This window comes from Megalops cyprinoides, chromosome 1, assembly GCF_013368585.1.
Source record: "Megalops cyprinoides isolate fMegCyp1 chromosome 1, fMegCyp1.pri, whole genome shotgun sequence".
Classification (NCBI taxonomy): domain Eukaryota; kingdom Metazoa; phylum Chordata; class Actinopteri; order Elopiformes; family Megalopidae; genus Megalops; species Megalops cyprinoides.
In genome coordinates, this window is record NC_050583.1 from 13,589,759 (window position 1) to 13,608,242 (window position 18,484).

Consider the following 18,484-nt stretch of genomic DNA (forward strand, 5'->3'; position numbering starts at 1 on the left):
ACTTTTTTTCGAATTGACTTGCGCCTGGTAGGCAGCTACTTATAAAAACGCCCCTTCATAATTTCAGCCAATCAGGTACAAACCTCTTTCAAACCAAACATGGGTGCAAGGCGAACATTTTTGAAAGGAGGTGCGTTGGAGCATAAGGAAGCTACAATAAGCTACTGTATTTGTGAGATACTATTTATTATTATTGGTTTTAGAAACAAGAAACACGTTGGGAAATCCATACAAACAGCCTAAATGGATTCACAATATTGGATGTGCTGCATGACCAAGTTTCAATAGTTGGCTAGGCAAGGTACGAGCTAGCAGGGAGAGTGCTTTTAAAACTTGTTTTTTCAATGGAAAACAGAGTTTAGGACATAAAAATGGTATTCCAAATACGTGTTTAGTCGGTGTTTTTGCCTGACTTTTGGGAAGAATTTTATTTATGACTTGATATATTTCGCGCATTTACAGGTAATTTATGTTGTTATATTTTCAGAGCAAATTTTCCAACGGTCTGTCAGACTTGTGGATGGTTGATACACCTGTTTTATCAGGGCTTACAGGTACAACAAACTGCCAGGCCAGGGATAAAGCCACCGTGTGCAGTAGACATTTGTGTGTGTGTGCATGCGAGTGTGTTTGTGCGTGTATTGTTTTGTTGTCATAGTATCCTACTTTAAAAATATAAACATAAACTAATGTATGAAGTCCCGTTTTTGTTGTGCTGCCATTTTGCTGTGCCAAGTTCCATTAACTTTTTTTCCAGTTAAAAATGAATCACATTAGCCATATTGGTGCACTGAAGGGGTTATCTCACAGTCAAGATATAATCAAGTACAAAAGCAAGGTCTGTGTGTCTACAGGAAATTCATTCTTGCCAAGATAGATAATAATACCTCTATTAAGGACCGAATAACACTGGATAAGGTGAAAGTTTGTGTAATTCACAGTGGCAGAAATACCCCTTGACATATTCTTTAATAGACTGACCAATGATCATGTCATAGCCACGTCATCTTTGCATCCTCAACAGATTCAGTACCAATGGTGTTCACGAAGACTTACCAATCAACTCTGACAGTGGGTGGTTAATTGTTTACACAAAATATTGTATTTGTGTCTGATGTCATACCACATAGGCCCTAATTGATTCACTTGTATAACAGTTCACTTGGGCTTGAATTGGCAGCCGCGCAACAATAATATTATGCAACCAACAACCCGGGGGCTGAGTGAGCTGTCATTAACTTTTTTTCCACCTGAGCAACTTTAACAAGCCAATTTACAAAATATATAATGAAACTTGTCACCGAAAATTTCAATATTTTGTATTGTGGTTAATGTGGTACTGGTCTGAAAAAGTACAGTTCACAACCAATTCATTTAAACATGTTGAATGTTAAAGGTTTTACAAACTTCTCAATTTTCTCTGAATGCAGTCAGTTTCAGAAAACACTTCATTATTGCACAGTTTGGTACGGCTTTAAATGCTAACACTCACGCTAGGTACAATTCAGGGTGGAAATGTGGAGCAAAAAGATGCCCAACGCTAGTTTTTCCTCTTTGAATGATCATGTTGAGGCAAAGCCTCACGCCCGTCTCGCTTGCGCCATCTAGTGGAAACGGCTTGCTCTTTCAAACGCAATATTTTTAGTACTCATGTATGTTTTTCTTGGGGTATTTTGTGTGTTTTTACAAATTCAGTGCATCTCTTCAAACTTAGGTAATAGGTGGTAAACTATTTAAAAAATATATATAAAATATACTTGGATAGATGTAGATGTGTTTGGCAACTTGAGAATGTAATAGAGAATGCCAAAAACACTAGCAAACATTAGGTTTTTATCTAAAAAGAGAATATAAAGACAGTGTAAATAAATATATGTATATATAAAATACACACTGGTAACAATTTAGTATACTGTTCAATTTTCGAGAAATTCCATTGGCGATTTTAAAACCTGGAGGCTGGCTGCTTCCACATCGCAGTAGTGCTTTGCAATACCCATACCCTGACGCATGAGGGCCGTGTTGAACTAAGTTTTGCGTCGAGCGGTATCGTGCTGTTGAAGTTCGGCAGACGAGCTGCTCTGCTACAGTGGCGCTGATGTACGTCCATTTTCGTGGCCGATTGTTAAAGGATCTTAGCCTAGGAAGAGCCTTTTTAACGGAGTCTCTTTAGTTGACATGGTGCCATTATTTTATTGCTAGCACTTGTGATAATCGTAAAAACATGGGACATAATAGATTAACAATGTTTTTATACATTTAATGCATTACAGTTGTCTTCTTCATTATCACTATTCTCATCATGATGATTATCATCATCATAAATACGATAATAATCACGATGATTGTCAGCAGAGGAAATGCTGACGGTATACAGAAGGACATGAATGTGTCCTCTGTATTCTACGCGTTTATGGTTCAGGCGTAGAATACAGAGTTCAGATCTAAATTACTTTACTGCAGAAAGTGCATCTTCGTTTGCTCAGACAAGCATAAATTATATCAAAGTCAAAATGTCTCTTTTTAGTATGAGTCTTGTGTTAGGCCTACTGTTTCTGGGGCAAGGCAGTAATCAAGACTAGCAGTATGACCAGCAGGTAGGATAGAACATGATAAAACTGATCATGACTTTTATTGAAGTTCTGGAATGAACAATATATCTGCTTTTCAGGAATTATCTGCATGTTCTGAACATTGGATAAACATGATCTTTTTGATTGTCTTTGTAATGTACTGTATATCAGAATCAGAATCAGAATAGACTTTATAGTCATTGCATGGTGGGGGTACAACGAAATATATGTTGAAAGACAAAAATATTTTGCTGCACTATAGCAGCATGCACTATATGCACTATAGAATAGACAGCTGAACTTGTACTCCCCATGGTTTATATTTTTGCAATTATATGACTATTTGAAATACCATTGTAGGTGTGTGTGTGTGTGTGTATTGTGTGACACAGACAGTGAAGGGAGTTTCTAGCTCCTGCTATGTTTGAAACTAATCTTACAGGAGATTAGGATGGTAAAGTTGATGGTAGGGCAGGACACGAGTAGGTGCTTGGTGCTGTATGTGCTAGTTCAGGAATGGGTTTGGCTGAAGGCAAGAGTCTGAAATATCTCATCCTCATACTCATTTAGTGGGGCCTCGAGAGAATTTAAAATAATCAGAAGGAGGTGTTGGAAATAGAGGCTGTTATTCCATTTTCCAACTCAATGGGGTCTAAGTTCACTTTGATTCCATGGTACTCAGTCTAGTATAATATGCCAAAAATACACCTGGTCTATAACATTACATTACATTATTTCATTTAGCAGATGCTCTTACTCAGAGCGACTTCCAAATAAGTGCATCACAATGTTAAGAATGATTATTGAAAAGTACTACAAGAGGTCAGTAAAATACTGAGTTAAGTGCTAAACTAGTGTATAGTGCTTTTTTAAAAATAGAAATAGGGATAGATAGAGATGAAGGTACGGCAGAGATAAAGCTTGAAGAGACTGGTTTATAATGTATGTGTCAGTGTTCTCACTGTGAATGTTTGACAGTGTTTCTACAATTATTATATGGATGGTAAGGCTTCCCTTTACTTCTTGAATATCAGATAATAAAACACTGATTCTCCATAAAACACTAACATTTGGAGGTGATTCACATATTAAAAAAGATGTTTTTTTTTTCAAAAGCACACTTGCAGTAAATACAACCAATTGATTGGGTAACGGAGTCATCAAAAAGTTGGGTAATGGCAATGCTAGATGCTGTTAAGAATAAGTTTAAGCTACTGCTAATGACTCAATGTCTTATTTTTCATGTATTATAGCATAGCAATGCTGAAAACCAACTCTGAATGTTATACAATGTACTGTTGGATAGTGGTGGCATTCATTTAGTCCTCTTCCCTTTCCTCGGAGTACCATATTATGAGCCCAAATGCCACTGATGTTACACCTGTTGTAATGTAGTTGATCCCTATCTTACTAATAGCCCTTATTCCCTCAACTCTCACCCTGATCCATATCTCCAAACAGCCATTTACCCCCCCCCCTCCCCCCAGCCCTAAACATGATCTCTATCTCTAATAAAAACACATGCCTGTCAAGCTAGACCCTAGATCCCAGTGCATTCCTCGACCCTTATCTTTTTCCCTCCCAATTCCTGCCTAAGCCTCTTTACTTGTAAGGCTCTATCCATCTCTAGCAGTGTAATGGGAGCAGGCCCACAATGCCCTGGGAGTGAGAGTGGGAGGCTGCCGTAGCCTGGCTGCAGTGAACGGGCACCTCCAGCCATTGCCTCACCTATTTACCTATTTCACACTCTAATCTCCAATTTTGGTATGGGGTTTGAGAAAACGGCTGTTTTATAGAAAAAATGTCAAGCCCACCACATTGCACGGTCATACAAGAGCCCTTTTCAGACAAGGGATACATATGCATACACACATACACAAAATGAGTAAGAAATATGAGAATGGCTAAGTTCAAAGGCTAGTAGTTAGCGAGGGTATTGTACCAGAGCACAGTGGTGAATGGCAGGCCTTCTGACGGAAGCCATTGTGTACTGTTTAGTTTGTGCCATTTTTACAGGTTTGAAATTACAGAGGGAAAGGGACACAGTGAGCCAAGTATGTGAGTGACGGTCTTCACGCTGAGGACACTGCTCTGAGACAGACAGACCACAGGAAGCGAGAAACAGACAAGACAGGTAGTGTACAGAGACTGTGAATGACACATAGACACAACACAGCACACAACACAGACAGATACACAGACGTGGAAACAATTAAATGGCATCGTTCAGAAACAAAGGGGACACATTCAGGTTTGCGCACATAGAGACTTATAAAAACAGTTACAAACACACTCTCAATCAGAGCGATAGATGAGACCAGACTGAGACAGGCTGTTACAAAGGTACAGCATGACACTCATTTACGTGGATGGGTAAATGACACCCAAAACACACCCCCCCCCTTCCCCTCTGAGAGGTGGATTGCACCACTGTCTCTAGAGTTTGGCCATTTCCCAAAATCCCAGTGGTCCAGTCTTGGGATGGGTGTGTCCCCCTTTCTTGCTTGGCAGCAGAGAATAGGCTATTGTTAGCCACAGAAGACGAGAGAGAGAAAGAGAGGGGGTGTTCCTCTTAAACAATGCAAATCCCCCATCTCTCACACACACACACACACACACACACATACACACACACACACATATACACACAGACACACAGGGTCCACTGACGCACTTCAGGACTGGCCCGAGAGGGGAAAGTGGAAAAGAAAGGTAATGGAGAGAGAGGACAACACATGCCGAGCTACACACCCACATGTGTACACATGAACACAGTCTATTTATCTGTCCTGCTCCGGCCATCTCCCTCCCCTGTCTCCTGTCCTCAAACACTCAGGTCTAAAGGGACACCTAAACAAAAATTTTGACAGAAAACTCATGTGCTCACAATGCCTCTGTTTGATCTGGTGAGTGAGACAGAGTGGGAGATTTGAGAGGGGATATATTATAAACCTGCCTTTTATGTGCTACTCACGGCTTTGTTTTTCTTTTTTTTCTTTTTGCCCCCCTTGATTGTGTAAACAATAATTATGGCTTTCCAAATTCTAACTTCTATTTTTAAAGCTGTTTCTTTGTTTTGAACTTCAAAATAGATTTCTCTGAATGTTGCAGGAATACTCATTAGCTCAAACTCATCAAAGCGTTTTTTAATTCCATCAAATTGATCTTTTTTTCAGATGTTTTTTGTTATACAGCTGCTTACAGATATCGTCCTTTCATGTCAGCCTACCATATTGCCAGGAACGGTCCCCTACATATATATGTACATGAAAAGGCATTAATATGTATTCATGAGTGTTACAGTACAAAGATCAAAACCTTAAATTTGTTCTTATAACTTCAGAGTATTTGATATTAATTAACAAAAATATGAACTCAAGAAAGAAAGAAATTAGAAAACAACTGAGAAAGAAATAAGTAATTTATGTTTCAGACACAAGTAACAAAATAAAGCCTTTGAAGCGTAAATATCACCAGAAAAAAAAAACAAGAACTTACACAATTTGAGGGAATTTCATTTGCTATGACAAGCTATAGTTCCTATCACAGGATGTCCATGTTCACAGCTTCCTCTGCCAGGATAGAATTTATAGAATAATATTATTATGTACATAACATGTGGGGGCCACCGTGCTTGTATATTGCAAACATAAAACAGATCTCCAGAACAAACAGAAAGAGAGAGAGGGTGGTGTTTTAACCTTCTAGTCCTTCATTATTTCAAGTCCTGGGCATGAAAGAACAATTCCAGTTGAAAGTTTAGTTTGAACCATGTGGCAGTGAAAAATTGTTACGTTTCTGGGAAAACTCACAATGTAGTCCCAATACCAGCCAAATCTATGCTTTTGAAGATGAACTCAGGTGTCATAGTTATGTCCTTACCTCACCTTTTCAAAAAAATATAAGTTATTTTTAAACATTTTTAAGATGAAAATGCAGACAACTGAAGAAAATAATGGCCAATCGTTACTATTTATTCAGTTATTGGTAACGCTCCACATTAAGGGTAAACAATGTGGCAGTTGGGGTGGCAGTGTAGTGCAGTGGTTAACACAAAGGACTTATGACCAAAAGGTTGCTGGTTTGATTCCCCACAGGTGCACTGCTGCTGTATTCTTGGGCTAGGTACTTAACCCACAACTACCTCAATAAATATCCAGCTGTATAAATGCATAATATTGTTTAAAAAAAAGTCTGTAACTGACGTAAGTCACTCTTGGATAAGAGCATCTGCTAAATGCCAAAAATGTAATCTAACAATGTCACATGAACTAAGATGTTTATTATCATGAAAAAAAATATCCATCAATGTAGTTACAGAATAGAGTGGAGCTTATGCAGGTTTAGCAAATAGCTAACAAATGAATACTGTGCTGTTGACGTTTTGCATAATTATAATGTATTAGAAGCCGTCACGGCACGTTAATTTTGTTTTAGCTGTGAATAAGGTATGTTTGGATTTAAGGAATATCAGTACTAGCAGCAAAAACAAGAAATGTTGTTTTTGTTAAAATGCACTCTACCTTAGAGGGAATAAGTGAAATCCCACAAAAGCTCAAGATTAACGTAAATTTACACAGAGGAGAATTAAATCTTTTGGTGGTTGGAGACGACGCAGTAAACAAAAAAAAAGACTTTGATGAAAAAAGTAACTTAAATGAACAGACAAACATATCACTTTAAGTACATTTAAACATTATATTTAATCACATTTAATACTTTTAATTGGTTTTTGCAAAAAAAAAAAGGTACAACATTTTCAGTTTCTCTCTCTTGTTTCAATTGAAAAGGATTCTGCAAACACAGTTACATGAACACTGTTGCAAGCGAAACAGCTGTTGTAACTGAGATAAAAGTCGAGGGACAACATTGGACCAGGCCATATGGCAGATGCTCATACAATGTGGGACTGCACTGGAACAAATCCATGATAACTACTTAACAGTTTCAAACATGAAAAATGCCTAGAGAAAGTGTGTGTTCTTTCTTGATCTTAACCTTTTGAAGGCGTCAAAGTCTATGCCAAGACCTTTTCTTGAATACTGCGACCTTTGGGTGCACTTGGTGAATGCCTCTGTTGTGTAACTGACCTGACATTTGGGGGGTCTTTGCCTTGTCTCAGTACCAGAGATGTTCATTCAGATAATATGACAAAAATGGCTGACCTTAAATTGTGTCAATGGTTGTGATGACAATGCTATAACAAGTATAAAAAGAGTTACTCTGTGCCATAAACGCAGGGAAAAGCACACATTCTTTAAGCATTAATCAGATGTCTTTGAGACATCTTTGTCAACACTAACAGACACAAATGCAGTCACTGCTTGAATTTTGAGTGACAGTGCTAATTTTGCCCATTTGTTAAGTGTCAAATTGGAGTTTACAAATGACCTCTTACAGCCCACCATTATCCTTTGACTAACATGTTCTAGCCTCTGTTAATATCAAGAGAACATCCTTTATAATGAGAACAATGTGAAACCTTATTTCTGCTGGATATCACAGACAGTGGATAAAGACAGTGTAATAAATATCCTTCTTCGTGTACTATGATATACGTCAGTGTGCCTAAACTGCAGTTGGCCACCACCATGTTGAAAAACACTTCAGTGTCAGGAACGATAATGCTGTTACACACTGGCTTACCCATAAACCTGAAAGCTCCCAGGCCAGAGGAACCTGACGTCAGAGACATTTTGGGACCGTTTTTAACGGCTTTTTAAAATTTCTTTGGCATGTCCGGACTGTTCCACATTTGAAGAATAAAAGCTATCAGAGTAATGACTATTATACTAACAATAATAATGTCTGGAGCAAGGGGAAAGCCTGCAAAGACTAGCTGACCTTTGTGGGCTAAACTGGTCTTGGCTCAGGCTGTCTGTCGCTGGGTCTATTGTGTTTGAAGCTGTTATCACTGTATTGCAGTTTCCTCTTACTGCTGTGAGGTGGTGGTGGATTGGGGGGGGGGGGGGGGGGGGGTGGCAGAGGGAGAGAGAAAGCAAAGACAGACTTACAGGGAGAGAAAGAGAGGGGGACAGAGATAGCATAGAAGATACACACAAACAATTAGTCAAACTGTGTCAAAAACAGAACAGGGAGGATGTCTAAAAATGGGCTCCAACTGACATTCAGAGAAAAATTCAGACTCTCACATTTGGGCTCAGGCGCACACAAATATTCTACTAAAGATAGACTATATACACACAAACAGCATTACATAACTACAGCGATTTGGTAAGGAGAAATAGATGCGTACGATCGCAACTCTGCGCACAGAGAAAGAGATGCACAAAAAATAAGCAGAAGATACAGAAAACACGCTCACACCCACTCCTGACGTCACAGGTGGCTGTGATCTCATCACACAGGAATGTGATCAAAAATAGAGTGAGAGTGAGGGTAGAGGGAGGGAGGGTGGGTGTGTGTTGTTTTTTAATGCAAAAGATACGAAGTGAATAAAAAAGAGACAGAAGAGAAGGGTGGGGGGCAGAGTACGACATAGACAATGTTGTCGCTGAGGACTGAGGACTGAGTGACTCACAACCAGCCAGACACACCAAACAAAAAAAAAAGACCATTACACACACGTAGACGGAGTGACTCGCTCAGACACTCGCTCATAACAAATGTTAATACTCACATTTGCACAATAAAGGAAAATGGTTTATTTTTTAGTGAGAGGAACAGTAATTTCCTAAACACTCATTCTTAAACTAGCTCAGATCCTTCAGACGCTTTTCAGAAGACACCTTCTTGTGCTATAGGTGGACTTTCCTGGATTCGGCCTTCACTGTCCAACACTGTAGAGCGGCCATTGATAAGACTCCATTGGCTCACGGTGCAGATAAGATTGCGTATGTCAACACAGAATGTATTAATCTTATTTGCGGCATAAGCAGCCAGGCTGGGGTTTCTGTCTAGGTTTAGCACTGGCTGAGTAATATAGGACCCTAAAGCCTTCAGCGCTGGAATGCTGAGTGAATGAGTGATGTCACCCCCCCCCCCATGTGACTCAGTGCTGTCCGTGGGGGTAGGGTTACATTCCTGGACAGGTCAACCTGCACTGAGGGAGTTTGTCTTCGTTACATATTAGCCTCACAGCTCCAGAGAGGGAAATTCCTTATCAGTGAGGTCACAGGGAGACAGGTGAGACCCCGTGAAAATTCTACCCCCTGCTGCCCATTGACACTTATGGAAGGGCTACTTCCTCCTCGTTAATTTTAGAGTAATATGGTTTATTTATTACTAACATAGGTGTCAGGTGTACTTCCTGAAGGACCAATGTATATGATGTTTTTGTTTTTTTTTTGTTCTAGCCAATGCCCTTGGTGTAGTTGATCCAATCATTTAATAAGCTGCCTGCCTTTATGTCTAAGCATTTCACAAAATAGAACAAATACCTGTGAATATACCGCACAACATTCAGCTGTGATTTGCCATTGATCATTATGATTATAACAATGAAACAGTACCAACTGAGTAAATATACTACTAAATATACTACTAAAGCATTTGATTTTGAATTTAGGAGATGATATCTATCACAGAAATTCAACTTTTCAAAAGTTGGACAATGTCCATAGCTACACGTATCAGGTTTCACTTCTGCTTTCTGACTGCTCCTGTTGTGTGATCACACCAGACATTAGTGTCAGCATACTGCATACACTGTGTGTTTATTCTATCCACTGAATAGACATCAAATTTACATGGATTTTGTACTTTTGCCATACTCGGAATTGTATAACAGTTACGTTATCGCCGTGGATAAGGATTCTTATGTTCTTATGATTTTTGTTCTATATGAAAATAATTATGAAAAGAAAGAGCTGGTGACATCTAGCTTTCTTGTGCTGCCAGCTGCGCTGTGGATTCTGGGCTCATATACATGGAGTTTAGAGAAAGGGTGTCCCACAGTACACAGGAGAAGGTAGGGGAGAAAAGATGCAGCCTGTAGAGGTGGATCTTCAGTTTCTGAGGGAGCATGGAGAGTGACTCTGCCATCTTGACCACGATGGGAAGCTCATCCCACCACATCAGGGACCAGACACACAGAGAACGCAAACAGGATGTGCAGCCATGAACTGCAGGGCCAGCCAGGTGACCACCTGCCATAGGTGGATCGTGGTTAAAAGTTGTCAGGGGTAATTGCAGTGAGTCTGGTGTTCGATTGTATTCTGGGTGGCATCTATAAAGGCTGGTTTGCACCTCAACTTATCAGTGGGTTCCTAAATAATGTCAGCCAAACTGATAAATATATATACTCCATATTAACAGACAGAGGTGATCATTATGGAAAACATGAACACAGTATCATAGCAGAGCGTAGCATAACACTGCCGTCATAGCAATTATAATTGTCAGGATACTACTTCAGGATTAATTATGTCCATGTGTCTGTGTTTTAAGTATTTATGATGGAAATGCTTGAGCCCTCAAGTTCTGTTAATATATAGTGTTGAGAGGGGAAATAAAAAAAAAATAGTGAAAATAGTGACATGCTTTACCCAGTAAAGCCAGTGTGGTTAGTGGTAATATCTTCCACACCTGAGAAACACATACCTCCTGCAGCCACAGATCACACTGGGAATCACCGAGTGAAGTCATGTCTATTTAAGACAATACACCCACACTTCCAAATTTCCTTACCCTGCCAACAGGGGGTGCTGTTGCCCTCAATGGTATGTGAATGAGTCATTTTTTCCCCTTCCCTTCACCTCTCCTACTCACTCCATCCCCCCCCCCCTTCTGTCTGATGCATGGACAAAAGGGATCGGCACTGTTGGGGGGGAGAATAAGCGTTGCTAGGAGAAGCTCAGATTCCAACACAACGATGACCCCAGGAATACTCGCTCTGAAGAATCAATGGAGGCATTGATAGGCAGGGAGACTGCACAGAGTGAGCATCGGGGAAGGAAGTTTTATGAGTACGCATTACACAGACTGTATGAACTCTCTGCTGTCCATAAAAAGTCACGTTTTACGACAACAGACATTTAAATATGCCGTCATAAAAGTCATGTTTGTCTGATCATGGAGACTGACGCCTCAGCATTTCCAAACTGCTGTCCATTGGATTAGACACTGGGCATACTGTTTTTACTCCCTATATTGTCTGTCTGTGCTGCTGTCGAAGTCACAATCTCTTTTTGTGTTGTATGTGTTGTATGTGTTATATTTTACACCTCTGTTCTTCTTTAACGCAGAAATCATCTCAGTATGCAAATTTACTTCACAGAATCATCATTGGTAGCTTTTACTGAACATTTTATCACATCTATCAAAGGTATAATATACCTTCATGAAGAGCAGTGTCTTCCAAGCAAGAACAGACAGGGTGATAATTGAAAAAATGCCAAATGGGGGAGAATATGGTTTTAATAAGTTATTCTGTGCGCTGCAGGCAAGATAGACTGCATATTGCAAACCATCAAAGCTATCCTACCATTGTTCCAAGCCCTGAGGAAACAGAGTCTCTTGTGTTACCATTGGACAGCCAAGAAGGGTGGCGGTGTTGGGCGTGTGCGTGTGTGTATATGTGTGTGTGTGTGTGTGTGTGTGTGTGTGTGTGTGTGTGTGCGCGCGTGTGTGTGCATGTGTGTGGGGTGTACAACAGTGGGGAAACCAGGGGTACCTGAGTCACTACGGAAGAGGGACTTAGCAACATCATTCCGAAACGGAACCGAGGCAGTACAGGAAAACACCTGGGAGTTGAGAACAAACAAACACAAGTCAGGAAGCGGAGAAGCAAAGAGTTAATGCTAAAGACATGTGGAACAGTGGGCGGCCGGCCCGTCTCCTCTGCAGACTCCAAATAACAAGGGGGGGTGGGGGGGGGATGGTGGTTGTGGGGGGCTGTCCCCCTCTTCATTCATGTCTGGGTGATTAATCTGGGTGGATAACTGCAACACTAGAGGATTCCAGGTGATGTAAGCAACCAGAGGACTTTCCCTCTCAACTCACCTTGTTCTCATGAGCATGTACCTGCCTTCTTGAGCTGTTCTCTCCTGATGCTGCTCTGTTTTAAAAACTCACACTCACCCAGTTAATGTTTCAATCATCTAAGATGTCTAAATTACCCCTGTAAAATGTTGAGCACAATGGCCCTCTTTTCATTGGATAAATAAATTACCAGTGGAAGGTCTCTACATGTGATCAGTAAACTGCAATCTTCCTACAATCTGTGCTGATTGACCTGGCTAGACGCATTATTTTAACGGACACTGAAGGGATACGAAGTTCTGTGGCCTCACAATAACAGTACATGAAGGAAACAATAATGCAGGTTTCAGAAATGGTTCAGAAGGATATTAACAATACTGTAGCATGACCAAAGATTAGGATCAGTGTTGTGTAGGGGAATTTACAGTTCCTTCTCAAATCAGATTGTGACTTTCCAATGTCATTTAAAGGATAAGTGTGTTACTTCTATTTCGGGAGTGGTCAAATTCATGAGAAATTGGGGTACTTTGGAGATGAAACCGCAGGCAAAAATACTTTTTTAGTCACTTTACTGCCTTTGCACTCACAAAGAAGCTCTTGGCAGCAATTACCGGTATCAAATGACTTTTGGGACTGGGCTTCATGTACAAGGCAGCAAGGTAGCCAGTATTTTTGCTCTACATATGTATTACTCACATGGCTAGACATGGCTAGACTAACTCACCAGCAAGGAGAAATTGCTTAAAAATGATCAAGAAAGAGGGACATATTTTGCATAGTGCAAAAAGAAAAAAGCAAGAACTTTTTTTTTTTATTTGAACAAACTGAACAATTTTCATTTCACACTTTTCAAGGACAGTGGGATATTTAGCCACTTTCCAGGTTGTTAGTGACCATGGTAACCCTGAATACAGCATAATAAAACACAAATGGGACAAACGAACCAGACATTTTAATTTAGTTTTAATTCCATTGAATAGTTGTGCTATCAGCTTTTCCACCGCTGTTGCGTCATGTCGCAGGTTAGATCAGGCAGACAGCACAATTAGTCACCCAGTCTTTTATTACTGATAGTGCAGACACCATTGCACAAGTCTGGCCTGTCTGACAAACACCTGGAGACTACCAAGGTTAATGTCGATCAATGTACACTAATTAGGCCACAGTGGATAAAGGTGTTAGCTAAACCAACAGATAATAGCAATAACAACAATGCTACTGCTGCTGCTGCTAATGCTATTACTACTGAAAATGACGTGAGTAATGACAATAATGGTAATCACAAAGCCATTACAAGGAAATAAAAAAAAAACAAAATTAGAACTTAAAATGCTGTGTAGTAGACCGCAATCAATTACCTGTTGTGCGATTTTAAAGTATCAGTATTAACCATTGTGTATTCAGCCACCCATATCTGCAAACCGCTCAGTTTCTGAATTGTAAACAGGAAGACCTTATGTGTTAACAGATCTCACGACAGCCCTTCTCTTTTGCGTCAAGGACACTCAGCCACTGCAAGCAACATTCACCCCTTTGTGTTTGACAATCACAGTGACACACAGTGAAAATTTCAATAATGACTTACAGTTCTTACAATGACTCAGCTTAACAATCAGAAACAGAGAGCAATTTCTCTCTTTTTGTAAAACACTTATTTGTATTAAACCTCTGTCATAGAGGTTAATTCTTATTGCAATTTACCTTGCATTAATCACTACATTTATTGTGAAATTGCTATTCTTGCAGTTAAAGCAGTGTTAGATACAAGTTTGGTGTTTTAGTTTTAGGAGCTTCAAGCCAAACAGTAGCAATCACACAGCTGCATGTGGTTGTTTTATTCCATTTTCTGATACGAAACAGCGGGCTGTTATTACTACTGTACGTGAGAAGACTAAGTGATAAGAACAAACTCCACCCAACAGCCTCTGGCTGTCTTCACAGAAATGTGGTTTGAGTAGGAAGCCTGGATTTTCCCTCTCTCTGTGTCAGTCTTGCCCTCTCTCCTTCTCTCATACCACAAACCACTTTTCCTCATCCCTCTCTCTTTCTCTACCCACCTACCCTGTGCTCTAAAACAGCCATTATTCTCTCTGTCCTCATGGTCTTCTCCATTGCTCTCTGTAACGACGGTCCTACACTGGCATCCTTGCTGGATTCGGGGTAACCATTAACCCAGACTCCATCTCTTTGGTTCAAAATCACTATCAAGAGGCCTGTGGAATAAGTATGTTTTGCTGTATTTTTCATCCTCTGTGCTTTTCACCAACTTTGTGTTCATGCGGAGAGGCAACATTAATCACTTGGCACTTTGGCATCCAGCATTTAATGTGTGTTTACTCTGTAATTCTGCCATGATGCTCCCCACAGGTTGTCAAGTATTTGAAATAAGTAAGCATGGCCTGCAACCCTCCCAGCAGATGATCAGCCCTCTCAGTTCTGTTTGTGTCTACTTTATAAACTGCTCTAAAGGCACTGTGTTAGACTTACTGTTCATTTTGCAACAGGTTTCTGCTGTGAGCACCCGTGTGTGAGTAATGCATGCATGATTTTGTGTGTGTGTGTGTGCGTGCACATATGCAGTACCAGTCAAAAGTTTGGACACACCTGATCAAAACAATGGGAAATATGCATTCAAAGACATTTGATCTAAAGACTTATGCCTAAATGTTTGACATTTGTTTCTTAGACAAATATAAATAGTGAAACTGAAGCCTATGTATGAATTTATTTAGAAAAAAATTATTAAAAAAATATTTTTAGCTACTTTGAAGAACCTAAAATATAAGACAGTTGTTTTGATTTGTTTATACTTCTTCATTGCTGCATACTTCCATTTGTGTTATTTCATAGTTTTGATGTCTTTACTATTATTCTAAAATGTGAAAAACAGTAAAAATAAAAATAAAAGTTAAGTCCAAACTACTGATTGGTCCTGTATATGTTTGTAGTGTATGTATGGGCTTGTATGTGTATGTGTAAGCACACTGCATTTAGCATGTTGATAGGCTTTTCATTCATCCTTAATGATCTTTGAGGTGGATATTACTAACGGGATTATCGGGATTTGCTCGATTAGAGCACAGCTGCTTGGCAGGACATTAAAGAAAGACTGACAGCGAGAGGAGAACAACGAGGGTTGTTTCTCTGAGACAATACATTCGCACATGAAAACCGCGGGACAATACTATACAGTACACCAGGATGTGGAAAAGAGGCGGGAGATATGTAGGATATTTTGCCTCTACATGGGACTGTTTCCTGGCAGTGGGCAGTACCTTTTTGTGTGAATTTTCCTTTGTGTGAAGTGGAGTGAATAAACATACTGTTTAATCAGATATGAGCAAATCCCAGGTGTCTGTTTCATTGATCACTCAATACACAAGCAACTATGGAGACAGCGGGAATCACTGAATAATCACACAACTCACATCAACTGAGTATACGGAACATACTGATGTAGTGCCACACATTTATCATAAGGTGAAGTACACTTTGTGAGGTGTGTGTTTGTGTGGGACCGTGTATGTGCTTGTAGCGCATGTGTGTATTAATGGGACTATAATCACTTTACAGAATGTTGCAATGTCTCTTTGGATATAACGTGAAAGAGCCGAATCAAGCAGCTAAGATACACTAACAGCCCAGTCGAATAAACGGACGGGCCCACAGCACCAATGCAGTGTAAAACACTGCCCGAACGTCAGTGTGTGTGGTGAGGAGTCACGCACACCTTCGGCAGGAAGTTTCCTTGTAAACAGGAAAGAGAGAAGACTGGATATTACTGCAGGGAGTGGAAGCTCCTTCAGACGGATCAGAACACACCTGTATCCCTCTTTATCTCTATTCCTGTGTTACTGTTCCTGTCTGTCTGTCTGTGTCCCTGTCTCTCTTTCAGTGCAGTTTAAACACACAGATCAGAATTATAGCTATCCCCTGTCTGCCTCTGTCTCTGTTTCTCTCTCTCTCTCTCTCTCTCTCTCTCTCTCTCTCTCTCTCTCTCTCTCTCTCTCTTCAGCTCTCCGTCACTGAGGTCGGTGGAGGTGTGGTGAGGTAACGCATTTCCTGGCAAAGGAATAAACACAAGCAGCGACTCGCAAGATATTAATATCACATAAAGTGGAAGTCCCCTCCACCAGAAAGCGACCGTGTAGAGAGATAGGAGAGGGGAAGCTCAGCTGACTGTAATATGTTAACACTAGGAGGGTGTGAATTCTGGTGCTTGCCCTGTTTGAAATTATCATTAGAGTTTCTGGGGATGTTTGCTGAAAAAAGAAATTGCACCTCAACATTAAATAACCCGATGTACCATACGTTTATAAATTATCCTCAGAGGGTATCTGTTTGTTATATGCCTGTCCAGCCAAATGTGTTTCTTGAGTTTAATTTTCAGATACATTTTAAATCAGTCCACAGACGTTGTGTCGTCTAGTGCAGCTTGACACTTTCCTGTTGGTACATTTTCAGATCTTAGATTTTTTCAGATTTTATTTTTCAGAAAGTTTAAATCAATTTCAGTATATAGAGAAGAATCAAGCTGCACTAAACAAAAAAGTCCCTAACATGATTTATAAAGGTTTGGTGAGTATAACCTGGATTTGTTTCTTTCATAGATCCACCCTCTTTGCTTTTTTTCCTAATATTTACACATTTTTTTTCATGAATATATCCAAGTGCCTTTTATCTACATTTGGTCTATATGTCTTTATGCATGTCTTGGCTTCAGCCTGTTTGCCTTTCCTTCTCTCTATCCCCATCTCCTTGCATCTGTGGTACTGAATACATGGCACATTCCTCGAATACCTCTCCCTCTCAGTCACTCACTCCCTCTTGCTCTCTCTCTCTCTCTCTCCCTCCATGATTCACATTAGCTCTGAACTTGTTGACAAGGCTGTGCTGAAACATGAACGGGGAGCGTCCTGAGCTCTGAAGAGGCCGCACGAATGCATGCTCCCTCCACGCGCTCTCTCTCTCTCTCTCTCTCTCTCTCTGCGCGCTCGCAAAGGTATCAGAAAAGCACATTCGTGCGAACCCGCGTCGCCGTGCTTATTATTTCCTGCCAGGGTGCAGATTTAAGGCCACTCTCAGGGACTGGTCTACAATGTTGAATTGTACCACTCTCACAGACCCCAGTCATTGAAGTATGCCGCAGCAAACTGAGTGGCATTATTCGCCTGCACCTGAGGGTAATTAGGTCATCTGCACACCCCAGTCACAACACTGCAGACTGCTGCAGGCCACAGTCTGTGCGGAGTGCGCTGCGATGAAAGAAAACAGTAAATGCCCTCTCTGCTGCACTGTTTCGGGCTCGTCGCTGCAGCCAAATGCGGTTGTTAAGCGCTCTGAGTGCGCTGCCCACACACGCTTGTGTGATATAGAAAGGAGAAGTGCGATTAAAAAAAAAAAATACAAGGTTGATGTTAATCATGCAGAGCATCGCATGTATGATATTTTTTTCACACCACCAGCTCTCTTCCATCATCAGGAAATAAGAGGTCACCGAGCCCAAGCGTATTTCTCAGAATAACCCGAAACGACCACAATTTTCCAAATTTGAGCATTAGCCACATTTCCTAGAAGAAGTCAAGCTTTTAACGAAGCTAGCATCACTGATGGTGAGACTGTTAATAACAGTCGCAGCATTAGTTGTGAACTTTTGAAATGCAAAACAAAATTTTTTTATTACTTTATTTCTAGTAAAAGGAGATTAAAAACACAGACAGTAATTTGAGGGGTTTGTTCCTTTTTACTCTCCCACTTCCCTTTTAAACCACCCTGCTTTGGCCTGAGAGACCCACATGCCTTCCTACATAGGCACCTGTTTCCCTTCGGTTGGGGAACCCTGAATTCCTCATGCACTTGATTTATGGGATATCCTTTAATCAGGTGTGCACATTTTCAGAAAACTACTCCTGTGTAATTACACGTCAGTCAGCAGGGATCTCTCGGCTGCTTCTCCCCTTTGCTGCTGC